Source organism: Cavia porcellus, unplaced genomic scaffold (genome assembly GCF_034190915.1).
Source record: "Cavia porcellus strain 051 isolate PalLab524CR breed Dunkin Hartley unplaced genomic scaffold, mCavPor4.1 scaffold_29, whole genome shotgun sequence".
NCBI lineage: Eukaryota > Metazoa > Chordata > Mammalia > Rodentia > Caviidae > Cavia > Cavia porcellus.
Genome location: NW_026947512.1, coordinates 8,060,149 through 8,074,655, shown reverse-complemented (window position 1 = coordinate 8,074,655; position 14,507 = coordinate 8,060,149). Strand labels below are relative to the sequence as shown.

Here is a 14,507-nt window from a genome sequence, read left to right as displayed (position 1 = left end):
TGTACATTGTACTCTATGAAAGTGAAAGGGGAGGAATTATCTAAAAAGGAAAGGCAGAGGACATTGTTAATCTTGTATCATGATTTGAAACTTGTTTTCATCGCTGTTTAGTTAGGTTATATTCTGTTCCAATTTGTCTACTTGTACTAGAAGGCATAAACAGCTATTCCAAAGGTAGGAGGATATACTGCGGTAACCATTTTTAATTTCCTATTAACTTAATCTGAAACCCTGTATTGCTTTAATTGTCTTGTTTTGACTGATTTTATTTGAATCTGTTGTTCAATCACTGTCTTGTCTTGTCTGATTTTATTTGAATCTGTTATATTTGACAGTGTCAAGTCTGAGAGTATAGGCCACTACTCTGAAGACAATAAGATTCACTAGGATACCCATTCTGGTTTGACTATTACCTTCTTTTGAAGTCTTATAATGTCTCCAATGTTTTGTTTTTATTGATTTTGTTCTGTACTACTATGTTCAATTTTATTGTACCTGATGATATGGGCAATTCTATTGAAGATAACAAGAGACATCATGGTAACCATTGTAAATTACCTTGTATTGTATTTTGAAATCATGTACTATGTCCATCCTTTTGTTTTGAATGACTCCATTTTTTTTAACCTTATTTGGTTTTATTCTTTTCAAAATAAAATAAAATGGGTATACAGAAAGGAATAGTACTATGACATAAAGAAATGTAAGCACTGGAACAGCTAGGCGGGTCTGGGATGCCTGCATCCACCTCCCCGTGTGCTTGGAGGACTGTGGAGTTCTAAGCAAGCAGGCGAGTGCCACCAGTTCCAGAAGCCGAGTGTCCTGGGGTAAGTGCCCTGCGCACTTTCCCCCCGAGCCCAGCTTGTTTGGGATCCTCGTGCCTTCCAGGTGCACTGGAACAGCTAGGCTGGTCTGGGGTGCCTGCATCTGCCTCCTGTTTCCTGGCTGTGCTTGGAGGACTGTAGAGTTCTAACCAAGTAGGCGAGCGCCACCGGTCCCAGAGGCCCAGCGGCCTCGGGAAACTGGGTGCCAGAGTCCCAGGAGCTGAGGGCATAGAAGTGGATTTCCAACAGACCCTGAGGAAGCTTTGGAATAACACTTGAAACACCTGAAACACAGAAATATAGGAAAATGACAAAACGAAAGACCAAATTACAATCTCAAATCTCCAGCCCATCCCAAGAAACCTTAGGAGCGATGTATATAGAAGAAAATATATGCCATACACCTCACATATCAGACATAATAGCAACTGAAGTAAACAAGCAACTCCAGGAAGCTTTAAAGGAATTCAAACTAGAAATAATCTCCCAGGTAAAAGAAGAAATGATAAATGAAAGAGATGCTGAATATATCTAAAGAAAACACAGTTTAAAAATTGGAGGAATTAGGGGCCGGGGATTTAGCGCAGCGGCATAAGCACCTGCATTGAAAGCAGGCAGTCGTGAGTTCGATCCCTGGTACCGATAAAAACAAAAAAGACAAAAAAAAAAAAATTCTATAAAAAAAAATTGGAGGAATTAAACAAAAAGAATCCCTAGATGAGCAATATAAGAAACAAACAATATATAAAAGCAGATGCATGGAGATATACAGGAAATCAAAAATTCCACTGAAAGCTGTAAAAGCCGCCTCAATGAAAGTGAAGATAGGATTTCAGACCTTTAAGACAAGATTGCAGCTCGTGAACAGGAAAAGAAAGATCTTTTAAAAATAACAAAGAATCAGGAAATAATTCAACAACTGCAAGATGACGCAAAGAAAAATAACATAAGATTAATAGGGATTAATGAAAAAGAAGGACGTCAAGAGGATATTTAGAGAAGTAATAGCTGAAAATTTCCTAAGCATGAGATCGGAAACCAACATCAGGTTCAGTGAAGCATATAGAACTCCTAATAGTCATAAACAAAATAAAACTACACCCAGACATATAATAATCACCATCCCAGAAATCCAACACAAGAATAGATTATTAAAAGCTGTCAGAGAGAAGACAGATCACTTATAAACGAAAACCTATCAGAATCACAGCAGACTTCTCAGCACAAACAATAAAATCAAGAAGAACATGGAGTGAAGTTTTCCAGATCCTAAAGGAAAATGATTTCCAACCTGCATGTACCCTGCAAAACTATCCTTCAAAATGGTGAAATAAGATACTTCCATGACAAAGAACAGCTGACGAACTTCATGATCACTAAGCCAACCCTGCAAAAAATATTGAAAGACGGTTTAGATACACTTAGGAAAAAACCAGTAAGCAAAGCAGATAATTAAACAGAACAGAAAACAGCAGAAAGATAACATATCAACAATAAACCAACATATAATAGTTATAACCATTAATGTAAATGGTCTCAATGCACCAATTAAAAGAAACAGACTGGCAGAATGTATCAAGAAACAAAATACAACCATATGCTATCTACAAGAAACCCATCTAACCCAGAAGGATACTGACAGACTGAAAGTCAAAGGATGGAAAACAATACTTCACGCAACAGGAACCCCCAAAAAAAGCAGGTGTACCCATCTGTTTGCAGACAATGTGAACTTTAAACCAATAATGATCAGAAGAGACAAAGAAGGTCACTACATACTCGTTAGGGGAAAACTTCAAGAGGAAGAGATAACTATCTTAAATATATATGCACCAAATTCCAGAGCACCCAGTTATATAAAACAAGTATTAACAAATGAAAAATCAAATTATCAGTAACACAATTGTAACAGGAGACCTTAACACACCATTGACACCAAGGGACAGATCAACCAGACAGAAAATCAGCGAAGAAATAACAGAACTGAATCACACATGTGAACAAATGGACTTGATAGACATATACAGAGTGTTCTATCCAACAACATCAGAATACACATTCTTCTCAGCAATATATGGGTCATTCTCTAAAATGGACCAGAACATATTTAAATAAATGCAAAAGAGTTGAAATCCCTTGCATGTTATCAGATCATACCGCTGGAGTTTTATATAAAATACAAAGCAGAATATTGAATTTGGAGACACCTTGACTTTGATATTTGAATATATCTGTCTTATGTTCTGTACAGAAAGAGTAAAAGCAATCTATAAAATTGTTTTGTGTTTTCAAATAGTCTGTAGTATGCTTTTAAAGTTGAATCATTTGCCATTTTGAGTTGCAGTTTATTATGTGCTTTTTTTCCAGAAAAATGAATACAATGATACTTCATAATCAGAGCAAAGTGTAAAGGATTCCACATTAATTCCTTGAATATAACTAGGACCTGCCATGTGTTCTTCATTTAAAAAGGAAAAGAGATTATTAGAATTAGTAGTTGAAAATACTGTCTGCTCTATAGGAAGCATGTAATGAAGCTAGTTACATAAAATACCTTTAATATCATTATGACATTATTTAAAAAAAAGTTTGGAGAAATTGAAGTTTATGTGACTTAATAGACCTTACCAGATCTTAAAGAACTTTTTCCAATTGGCTCTTTTTCTGAGTGCTTTAGTCAGGGTACTTTTTTTTCTCTTTTTTTTTTTTTTTTTTTTTTTGGTCTTTTTTGTTTTTATCGGTACCAGGGATTGAACTCACGACCGCCTGCTTGCAAGGCAGGTGCTTATGCCGCTGAGCTAAATCCCCAGCCCCCAGTCAGGGTACTTTTTATTCTCAACATTAGCAATCTTGTTAAAAAGAAACAAGCTGTTGGCATCCTTACTTCTTATTACTAGAACACTAAGGACTTAAACCTGCTTCTCAATACTTTGTCACTTGCAGTATATAAATTTAATTTATCGTGCAGTTTCTTTTGTTGTTGTTGTTGCATGGCATTTGATGCTCCTGACTGCTGTGTTGTTCAGGGGTCAGCAGTATTTTCAAACAAATGTAAAAATATAAATAAAGCCCCCTCCTTTTTTAGTTGATTAATGTTAGTACTCTTATTAAAGGCTCTTTGATTAAGGGATTTCAGTGCTATGAATAAGGATAATCAGGTAATCCTGTATTTCCAGGAACCAAATGCTTTAGAAGCCTTTCTGACCCTTTTCTGAATAGAACAATTTAAGCAGTCACCTTACTACTAGATTGTACTTACTCACCTTACTCAGATTGTCTTGGCTCTTCTAGAGCCAGACCTCTTTCAGAAGTAGCCTTATTTGCTTCATCTTGTGCCTCAACTCAAGCTGACTGTGGCATGTCTGGTTTAGACTTTGATTTAACTCCTTGTTATAACACTGAAGTCTTTGAGTGTGCTTATTCATTAGACATAATCACTACACATTGAGGTGATTTTTTGATAGAGGCTGTATGTACTTTTCCTAATGTTTGAAAATATTAAACAGTCTGTCTTCAAGATCATTTAACTACGTGTATTCCCAACTAGGTAAAGACACCTTGGAAAAATGGTTATATCCACTGAAGTTCAATATGGGTAGTCTCTGACCAGTAATTACTTGCCTAGGAATACTGAATGCCTATGAGAAAGGAGTGCAGATGTCCACTAAAAGACATAGCAGTGTACATAGTAACTTAGTCGCAGATTAACAACCTAGTAAGGTTATCTTGCTTCCAGGCAGGTAGCATATGGGACATGTTAACTATCTGGGCCAAGAATTTGTAGGTGGCTAACTTCTTATTATGGTACCTTTGCTATTGCTCTAGTCCAGATGTTTTCAAACTTCACTTTAGCTGTGGAACTTACTCTTTAGATATTTAAAACAAAAGGTCCTAAAACTTCAATGTATCTATTTAGTGAAGAATCATTTCAGGGTTTTTTTTTTTTTGCCTATTTAAAAATTGATTTCTGCTGTAATTTTTATAATTTCATCTGTTTATTTTGTACTTACTCTGCTTTTTGTAGTGTCCTGAAGTCAAAGTTTAGACTTTCTAATTTTCTAATTTTAGACCTTCTTTACTAAGATATGTACTCGGTACAAATTTTCCTGTAAGTAGTTTATCCTGTCCCATAAATAAATTGTATTTTCATTTTTTATTTAGTTCACAATATTTTAGAATTTCTCTTAAGATTTCTTCTTTGATTTGCATGTTATCTAGACATACGTTGCTTAATGTCCAGGTTTTTGGGCATTTCCAGCTATGCTTGTTTCCTGATTTCTAGTTTATTTCCAGTGAGTTCTGAGAGCAGACACAGATTTCTGTTCCTTTAAATTTGTATTTTATTGTTCAGAATCTTAAGTTACCTTGATCACCATTCCATGTGACCATAGGAAGAATGTAATTAGATGAAATATTATAATAGGTGTCAATTTTATGTAGGTGACTACTGGTATTGTTGAGTTCAGCTGTTCCCACTGATATTTTACTTTCTGGATCTGTTCATTTCTGATAAAGGAATGATGAAATATCCAGCTATAAGAGTGAAATCATCTATTTTTCCTTGAAACTCTACTATAGAGTTTACATCATTTGTCAAAAGGAGAAAGAAAAGGAGATAGTGAAGAGAAAGGTGGAAAAGCCCAAGTAACTGAGAATTGGCTCTATACATATTGATGCCCAAAACATCAGTACAGGAATGAGAACAAAGCCGAGGGGACAGTAGTAACCCAGGTTCATTGCCGCAGTGCATGGGAGCCTAGGGATGTTTTGTTGTTAGGATTATACACATTAAGGATTGTCTTGTTAGAAGACTGTCTCCTGCATCTTTGTATATTATAATGTCCCCCTTTATTGTTGATAAGGTTTTCCCTATAAGTCTACTGTGTCTAAAACTACTATACCAACTCTCTTTTGGTGTTCGTATGTCATGTCTTTCTGTATGTGTCTTTATATTTAAAATACATTTCTTGGGTTAGGGATGTATCTCAGTGGTAGAGTGGTTGCCTAGCATACCTAGCACTTAAAAGGGGGCAAGGATACTTATAGATAATGTACAGTTTATTTTTGTTTCTTGAGCCACTCTAACAGTACCTGTCTTGTAATTGATGTGTTTGCAATTGATGTGTAAAGTGATTATTGACATAACTGAATATCATATTTGTTATTATTTTCAATTCATTGACTTTGTACTTTATTCATGTACATTATTTATATTTTTTTCTGTCTTTAGATTTTAGTTAAAATGCTAACCTTTATTTTAGGTTACTAAAATATTATTTGTTTTCTAAGTGTATATTTATTAAATTAGTGTAAAACTTGAGAGTCATAGATACCTTTTTGTTTCTTTAAACTTCTTTAAAGTTTTGTCTAATTTGTGACTGTAATGTTAACAATTGTAGTTTTAAAAAAAGACCTGAAAAACCACATAATAGCTTGTGTATTTATTAGGTGGACTTTTTTTTTCAGTTTAAACCTTTTTATTTACGTAATTTTTTTATCTTATTCATAGATCTATCATTCACCTGTTTAAAGTCCAATGGCTTTTAGTATATATTCACTGCGTTGAGCAATTGTTGTTACCATGATTGATTTTTCATCACACCTCTCAACCTCAGAAAAATGCTGCCTTCCTAAGTCATCACATCCAGTGTCTCCTCCTCACCACCATAAAGTTACAATGAAATAGCTATTTCTGTGATGGAAAAATTTTTGCTTTCATAATTTAAGCCTTACCTCTTCCTATTACACATTATTTTTCCCTCCTTTAATTATATCTCATATGCTTTAAAAAATGGAAATAGTTTTATAAAACAGAAAAATGCCAAGAGATGGCAGGAAAGGAAGGGGATGAAAAAAGAATTAGGGGCCAAAGATACAGCTCAGTGGCACAGTACCTGCCTGGCAAGCGCAAGGTCCTGAGTTTGATTCTCAGTTTAAAAAAAAAAAAAGTTTTGTACATATATCAACTCCCCAGAAGGAATGTAACTATTTTGCACTGCAAGCATGCACTTATCAAAATAAAAATTTTAAAAAGGGCAGAAAAAACACTTAGTGCAGGGAAAATATCTCACTGCTATGTATTTGACTACTTCTCTTCCCTCCCCTTGTGATCAATTTCCGATGTAATCTTGATGTTATACTCAAATATGTGCTCTCTGACCTTTTGTAACTACTTATCTGAAATTAGGTAATTCATTAGATCTTCACTTTTGATTAATTAATGCAACATAATATTTATTGTTTGCTTACATGATTTGCCAAGAGCTGTGGACACTATGGAGAATCTACTGGGTAAAATAGGCATTGACCAATAGTCTTACAAGAAAATTTACAATTATAACTGCATCTGTGATAGAGAGATGCAGGGGGCTAGTAATCCTATAATAGAACAGGAAAGACTTCCATCCAAAAATAATACTAGAGCTGCAATCTGAAGCCTGATAATGAAGGGAGGAAGATCCCATACTTTCCAGGTACAGAGAACAAAAGCCTATGGTAAGGACAGTGACAAATAGGATGACTAAAGGATTAAGAGGGAGCCTGAAAGATTAAGATAGAAACCAAGATACTGTTTATTAGGGAATTTGGTCTTAATCATAGGAAGAATCAAAAGCTATTGAAAATTTTTAAATGAGGTGCAGTTATATTCATATTTTAGAAATTCTGATTAAAACAGGAAAATTGGTTTATACTCAGCTACGGTAGATGGAAATAGATGAATGTAGGAGTCTGTTGTAACCTAGTGGAAGATGATGGTAGATTGATTTAGGAAGTTGGTGAGAAGTATATAGATGAATACATAGGAAGGGAGATCAGTGAGATGTGTGTTGGTTATTGAGTGATGAAAGAAAGGAATGACTTAACATTTAGTGCTTATACAAATGAATGCGTGTAGTATCATTTATTAGGATAGGAACACTAGAATAAGAAAGAAGAAGATCATAAGTTGGATTTATACATTCAAATTAGTGATAGCCACAGAATACTAAATTGAATACATACACATATTGTCAAAGGAGACAAGGTTTGAACTGGAAATATAAATTAGGTGTGGTAATTGAGAATGATTATGTATTATGATAAGAATATGGACAGAGGCATCAAGGACTCAGATTTGAAAATCCCCAACATTTAGTGGAGAAGGAAGAAAGGTCCTAAAAGGAAATAAAGAATATTTGTATTATTTTTATTTAAAAGTGTCACTTATTTAAACATTGATTCCAACATTTGTCTTTAAAAAAATTATTTTGTCCTTCCAGATCTCTGTATTGCTTAAGTGAGAGGAGGTAGTGTACGTGTCAGGTGTGCCTTTCAGTTCTAATATTTAAAGAGGAGATAGTTTTTGCTACAGGAAGTGTTTCATTGGGAAACAGATGTGCTCCATTGATAGGAGATGGGAAGGGGATGTTTAATGTTAATTGCCTCGCTTTGTATAAACAAAGACTTTGTATTTTTGAAAGATATCTTCTTATAATAGAAAATGATTCTTATTTTTTAAACCTTTTAAAAATTGAACTAAGTATATGCTGTCTTACTCTAGTAATGGAAGTCTAGAACTCTCTGTTAATTGTAGCATATCTCATATCTTCTCATACAAAAGATCATATGGGATATGTAGAATAAAAGTGTCTGTATAGAAGAGGCATGTTAAAAGATAGGATGTAATGGCAGACTATTTGTAAACTTATCTTGTTTTGCCTTTTCTGTACTTGATTTCCTGTACTTGATTTGCCTGTACTTGATTTCCATCCTTGAAATAAACCTATAAGACATTGTAATGAGAAACTCACAACCTATTTTACATTTTAAAAAAGAAATTTAAATAACACTAGAAATATAGACTTACTGTCACAGCTATAATACTGAAGCCAGAATTTCTCAGCTGTTTTGTGCAAACTGCAGTTTGGAAAAAGGGGTTTTTTGACTTTTATGCTGTTACCCAGGTAGTGATGCACAGGTCCTTTTTCTCTGGCCTTATTGAAATATTTACAATATGAAAACCTTGATTAAGGTTGATGAATGATGATTTGTCCAATTTTCTGTTGTCTATTTCAGATTCTACAGATTAGGGTTAAGGCTTTTATTTTTATTATGTGTAAACGTTACATATTTATTAAAGTTTTCTGATTTCAAAGGAGTAAAAACTGTTCATTAGAAAATTTCATGTTATGGAAATCACTAATATAAAAAACAAAAATTTTTCACAACTCCAAAAAGAAACTCTACAGTTTCTCTTAACTCTAAAATGATAACTTGTCTCTTCATGTATACTATTCTGTCAGGTACATGCTCAAATATTAATGATCATCTTTAACAAAAATGGGGCCATTTTCTACTCTGTGTACTGTATGTTACTCATTTGTTTTATGTTTTGAACCTCTTTCCATATAAATTTAGCTATTTAATTTTTCCCTTATTAAAAATTAAAATTTTTAATATTGAAATTAAAATTGCAAAGTCTAAGATGATTTCTAGGTTTGTGTGTCTTTGTAACATGTATAGGTACATATGTATTTCTTTTTGTATAGATGTCTATATGATCAATTCAGTTGATTTTCTGTTGATGTTCATCAGCATGTAACTCCTTTCCTTCCATTAAAAAATACTGTTGTGTGTGCGTGCATTGAGAGAAAATACAAGTACAGATGATTGCTGGGCTTTTAATTGTGTTTGCTGTCTCCAAGAAAGAGATTTGGGTAGGATTATTATATCTCTGATTCTTTTTTTTTTAAATCACCTACAGCCTTTTGAAATATATCTCTGATTCTTACCACACTATCATGAGTATTGCATAGATCTGTATGTGATGTATATAGTCTCTTGGAATATTTAATGTATATATTCTCACTTTGTCCATAAATCTCAATATAATTTTCTACTTTTGTGAACCTAATGAAATCATATAAGAGTTTTGAGAACTCTTTTAGTCCTTTTAGTGTAAAATCTATTTACAGCTTGCTGTTTACAGTTTGGTCTGTAGACCAGTGGCATAGGTAGTTGCTTACCAATGCAGATTCCCAGACTCTAAATCACACATAGAAGACTGAAATTACATTTTAGTAAGATCTTCTGGTGATGTAGCTAAACACTACAAGGTGAGAAGCACTGTCTGGAAGGTGATTTGTTGCTTTGTATTTTGAGATTTAGTCCATTGTGTTGACATTATGGGTTTGATCCTTTGTTTTTTTAGTGTTCTAATTAAGACATGAGGAAGAAAAGAAAAATGTAAAGAAATTTTAAATAAAGAGCTGAATTTGATAAACAGAGCAGCCACGTCTCTTCTGCATCTGTAGTGCCTGGAAATGATAGGCTGGCTTATTTTGATTTTTCCTGATTTTTAGCACACAGCTAAAAATATATTCAGGTGTGCTGAAATGCTTGTTTTGAAAATGAGGATTTACTACACAAATGATACAGGAATAATTTGAGTATTGCATGAGTTTTGTGTTGACTTACATGCCCTTTGTTTATAAGAAGCCGAAAACTGTATTCAACTGAATCAATTCAAAGAATATTCAAAATGAATACATCTGAAACAGCTGTCAACTACCTCCACTCTCCACGTGTTAGGAGCCACATCCATCTACTCATGTATGGTATTAACAGCTGTCATTCCAGTGTCCCATAACGCTTCATTTACCACTTCACTAAAACTCAAAAGCTGCAATTCTCTTGATATGTGTTTCAAAAAAACTTCAGGTTTTGTTTTCAAAATAACATGGCCATATTATTTCATATTTATGTGATTCTCAATCATTAGACATATAAAATGATACTACAGTTTTTATTCCCTTGTTAACTTTTCATTGTTGGGGTTTTTCTTACTGCATTTTCTCTGTAAGCTCTATGGTTTTGTATGCATCAGTTTTGCATATTATAATGATTTTTGGAGCGCATGTCACATTATATCAGAATTGATTATAAGTGAAAAAATATTGGTTCCTTTATTCTTTAGCTACCATAGGAATCTTCCTGCTACATGCTTTCATTGCAACCTGTATTTACCCCTTTTTGGTACTGGTACCCCTTCTTTTACTGATGATGGAAGTTCCAAGGAGATATAGTGTCTGTTCTGTTCTTTTTTGTACTTTTAGTCCTAATAGTGTCTGATACATCTACATACGCAGTAACAATTTCAGTATGACTCTGTGAAATTAAGCACTGATGTTTATTTAGAATATTAAAGTGTTGTTTTGACTTACAGTCACAATGATTTTTAAAGCTGTGTTTTATATAGTGCAGCTCACTATTAAGAAAATGTGAAAGTAGTAGTTACGGCTGCAAGTGGCAGAGACAGTGGTGTTCTGACTCTCCAATCAGCAAATAGCTCTTATAGTAGAGTTCTCAACTAATGTAATTCAGTGGTCCTAGTGTATTTTTTCTTTTTCTTTTTGTTTGTTTCTTTTTTTGGTACTGGGGATCAAACTTACAATCTTGCATTTGTCAGGCAGATGCTTATGCCACTGGGCTAAATCTCCGGCCATATTGTTTCTAATTTTAAGAAATTATGAATGTTTTGAATAATTTCTTTAAAATTTATAAGTTTATTGTATATATATCTGGGAAAATTCAGAAATCGTTGTGTGCCAACTTACTGAATTCAGCTAAAACATGAAGCTTGGAAAAGTGACAAATAAAAGTGATACTATGTTTTTATGGTGGTAGAAAATAATTTTGAACATTTGTCAAGTTAAACTTTACCCAACTGTGAGAGAGGAGTCTTCTTTATTTCTTTGACTATTTATATATATATAATCTATTACTTCCTCAAACTAATTCTTTCTGCTTTCTGCTTTCACTTGATTCTTTGTCTGTTCCTTAATGTGTCCTAGTTTCAATTAAATAGGGAAGCTTATGGTAAGAAAAATTGTGGTAGTTTTTCAAGAGAATCGAGTTGATGAAATTAGAAGCTGCTATAATTATTCTTACCATTAACTTTGCCTTTTTGGTATATAAGAATATTTTCTCACCTACTATCAAGTCTCTGAATTTTACAGTTTGATTTCAGGATTCAATGTAGTTTCTCCCTGTGCAATGTTTCTTAGAATTGTAGCCTTAATTTGGTTTTCCACTAAGCTATGGTGTGATCTTCATCAACTTCTCTCATAAAACCCACGAAGCTAGATCTTTTTGTTATGCTACTCAAAGTTATCTAGGAAAATTACAGTATTAATACTAAAATATCTGTTACATAGATTCAAAGGAAGTAGTTGTGAACTTTTAAAAGATTGTATGTTTTGTTTTAATATAATTTCAAACCTATGGAAAATTTACAAGAAACTTCTGTATGTCCTTTATATAGATTCAAAAGTTGTGCACATTCCTGCCCCATTTGCTTTCTTGTCATACTTTCTCTATATAGTTTTTCCCTGAATCATTTGAAAGTTACAAAAGTTAAATACTTAAATATTCAGAGTATTAAATTATTTTGACTTACAGTCAGAATGATTTTTAAAGCTATACTTTAAATATTGTAACTCACTTTTAAGAAAATGTGAAAATAACAGTTACTACTGCACTCCAATCAGCAACTGGTTTTTATGGTAGGATTCTCAACTAAGGTACTTCAGTGGTTCTAGTGTTATTGTTTCTAATTTTAAGAAATTTAAATCTTTGAATATTTTAATTCCTTAATACTTTTGTGTATAGTTTATAAAATGAGAGCATTTTCCTACATAATAATCATAGTAAAATTCCTAAGATGAGTATTTATAACATTGAAATGATTTTGTTATCTAATCCATAACTTCTGTTTAAATTTTGTCAGTTTTTCCCAATAATGTCTTTTATAGCTTGTCCCCCCCCCCCCAGTTCAGTATACTTATAAAATTATGCACAGTGGGAAGAGGATGTCTACTCGGTAGTAGAGCACTTAAATATGTGCAAGACTCTTAGTCTGATCCCTTGCACCTAAACAACAGCAAAAAAGAATTGTTTTTAGTCATCTCTGTTATTTGCTTTTAAACTGAAACAGTTCTATACTCTTTATTTTTCCTGATCTTCATATTTGTGAAACCAGGAGTTTTGTAGAACACTATTTAATTTGGGTTGTCTGATGTTGTTTATGATTAGATGTAGGTTATGTGGGTTTTTTTTTTTATTTTTGTAGGAATAACACACAGTAGTTCCTCATATCAGGAAATTCATGTCAGTTTATTTCAGTAGAGGTATTCAGTTACAGTATTTCTTTCTTTTGTTTTCCATTGGTTTGTTAGTTATTTTTCTGTTGTTGGTGAGACAAAATAGCACCCAAAATGAAGAAAGGTAAGGTTTATTTAGCTCACAGTTTGGAGGTTTCAGTCCATACTTGGCTAGCCCCAAGGCAATGTGGCAGAGGGCAACAGTTCATGGCTGCAGCAGATACCAGAAGTAAAAAAAAAAACAAACAAACAAACAGGGAAGAAGGTGCCAAGAAGACTCTTTCTGTCCCTTATATTGTATATAGGCCACACTCACTTGGGTGTAGTACTCACACACATAATCCCAGCATTGGACCATGAATCATTCATAAAGTTTAGAAGTCTCCCTCCCTGATTGTCTGAGGCTGTAGAGGGGGCATTCAGACACAAACCATAACAACTAGTTCATTCTTTCATTTACTCGTTCCCTTCAGTGAATTTACTTCTTTCATCAAGACCACAGCACACACAAAGTGGTTTCAGAATTGCAAATCTGTGACAATGGATAAGCAAATCTACTAACTAGAATTCAGTATCACTTATGGTTTGTAAGGTAAAATTTAATTATGGTGAAATGCATAAATCTTAAGGAAACAGTAGAATGAGTTTTGCAAATACAGACATTCACCTAGCCTACATCCCTGTCAAGACCCAGGAATTTTCTGTCACCTCAGAGAGTTTTCTGGTTCTCTTTTCTGGTTAAGATTGCTCTCTACCAAGAAGAACAACTTTTTTGACTTTTTGTTTCGTTGTTTTCCCCCATTATAAATTAGTTTCTCATTATGGATTAGTTTTTAGAATTCCATATAAGTGGAATCATAGTTTCTTTTGTGTCCAATTTTGATGGCTTATTATCTTTGAGATTCATGCATATTGTTTCTTTGTCCTCCATTATTTTTAACAGCTAAGAAGTATTCCATTGTGTAAATATATCACAATTTATCCATTTTATTCTGATAAACATTTTGAATTGTTGCCAGTTCATGGTTGTTAAAATAAATCTGCTATGAACATTCAGGTACACACACACAGACAGACACACAAGCACAGACACACTTTAAAATTTCCATTGAATAAATGCCTATAAGTGGAAGTGCTAGATCATAGAGTAGACATATGCTTAACTTAAAAAAAAAATCATATGTGTCCCTTACCTTTTTATGCTTCTGTTAACACTTTGAGAGTTTTAGTTGTTTTACACGCTCACTGACATCTTTTTTTATCAGCCCTTTTAATATTAGCCATTCTACTAAGTGTAAGATTCATTATGGCTTTAGTGTTTGCATTTTCTTAATTGTGGATTAAGCTAAATATGAAAAATGCTTTTTGACCATTAATAACTTCTTTGTGAGGAATTTATTCATTTACCTATTTTTTTAAAAAATGTTCTTTTTTTCACTAGTACATTTTCGGAGTTATCATGGTTCTTTATATATTCTCATTTGAATACATTTGTATATCCTTATATAAATATATTTATATATTCTTATTTGAGATGTTTGGG

At 33.2% G+C, this 14,507-nt stretch overlaps 1 protein-coding gene across 3 annotated transcripts in view; it reads left to right on the top strand.

Annotated features, from left to right (window-relative positions):
- The window catches only part of Rasal2 (RAS protein activator like 2), a 305,910-nt gene that overhangs the window by 83,776 nt on the left and 207,627 nt on the right, over nt 1-14,507 (top strand). The window lies entirely within an intron of this gene.